Here is a 1533-nt window from a genome sequence, read left to right as displayed (position 1 = left end):
ATTGTTCACCTATGGATGTGGATAGTGCGTGGGGAGTGAGGGCAGAGGGTGGGGTGAGAACTGGGAGGAGGGGAGTTATGGGGGGGAAAAAAGAGGAACAAATGTAATAATCTGAACAATAAAGATTTAATTAAAAAATTATGTATAACAGGATGTTGTAAAAATTAAGTTATGAAATGTTTATTAAAAATTTTTTTTACATACCATTATATTGGCTGGGCTGCAAAAATATTTGTTGTGGGCCACATACAGCCTGCCAGCCGCGAGTTTGACATGCTTGGTATAGATTTGTCATTTAAGTTAAAAGGTGCAATACAATTCTATAACGATTGTAAGCAGTATGAGAACATTTAAGGCAACTTAGGATTCACCATATGTAGTTGGTTAAGAACTTGGGAAGGCTTGTGAGCAAACAAGTATTCTAAATGATAAAGTGTTAACTTCATAAATGTGGTTTAAAATTGTTAAGGCCTTTTAAATAACTAAATTTTTGAATGGGACCACTTTTCAAGGTTTCTTAACAGTGTTATATGTTACTGTTTTTATCAAATAAAGTTATAAGTAGACTAAAGCAGTTTAAGTTCGATCTAAAAGGTTAAGGAAAACCTAACATTTTAAATTTGAATAAAATATTAATTGAAAATATAAATAATTTTAAGCAGTTGGTTTTTTTTGTATATATATATATATATATATATATATATTACAGTAAAAATATACAGCATGTTTGCCTAATGTTAGAAATTTAGTATTTATTTTTTAAGTAGTCATTTGCTCCTTACATTCTGTCAACAACTAATATTCTCTACATTTTACAGATGGGGAAACAGAGGCAGAGGAAGGAATCAGTGGCCAGAGTGGAGGCACCAGGAGGCAAAACAAGAGCCAGCGCTGCACTTGGTCACATTGCCCCACCTCTCCCCACTGGCCTGGCTTGCCCACTGTTTAGTTGGCCTCTAAAGTGTCCTTATTACAGGTAAAGTGAAACCCCACAATGAAGAATCACCCTTTATCTCCAGAAGTGATTATGTGACTAATTTGAAATCTCTGTGACTCCTTGTTTTCCTCTTCAGCATCAATTCTAGGACCATAATGGGGGTGGAAAGCTACCACTTGGCCTGAGAAGTTTAATCTGAATTCTGGGAAAGAGGCAGCCTGGCTCCTTAACCGTAAATAGGTCATTAAGAACAAGAACAAGTGGATGTTTCTCTCTCCCTCCACCCCCTCTATCCCCTTTCCTCTTTCTCTCTAAAAACAACTTTAAAAAAAAGACTAAATACATTGGGATTGAATGGCCCTCAGTCCCAGCTGAGCCAACCCTCTGAGGACTGTGACGTCCCACCTGGAGGACAAGGACAGGAGGAGAGAACACAGCTCCCTGGAGAAGGGCAGTGCGGCACAGTGAGAACAGTGGCATTGGTCAGGAGGCCTGCATTTAGGTCTCTGATCTGACTTTGGCCGAGCAGCCAGGGCAAACCACTTCCTCTAGCTGAGGCCAACTCCATCATCAGTGAAATGGGGTGAATGTTTGCC

General features: G+C 39.0%; 1 long non-coding RNA gene across 1 annotated transcript; it reads left to right on the top strand.

The window, feature by feature from the left end:
* The first annotated feature begins 818 nt into the window (after positions 1 to 818).
* On the top strand, positions 819 to 1184 carry LOC102768851. The gene is made up of 2 exons (XR_001515331.1): positions 819 to 976; positions 1074 to 1184. It is a non-coding gene; the product is annotated as an uncharacterized LOC102768851 (long non-coding RNA).
* The last annotated feature ends 349 nt before the right edge of the window (positions 1185 to 1533 follow it).

This window comes from Myotis davidii, unplaced genomic scaffold (assembly GCF_000327345.1).
Source record: "Myotis davidii unplaced genomic scaffold, ASM32734v1 scaffold544, whole genome shotgun sequence".
NCBI classification, from domain to species: domain Eukaryota; kingdom Metazoa; phylum Chordata; class Mammalia; order Chiroptera; family Vespertilionidae; genus Myotis; species Myotis davidii.
Note: the sequence above shows the minus strand (reverse complement) of the source record. Positions and strands in the feature narration are given on the sequence as shown.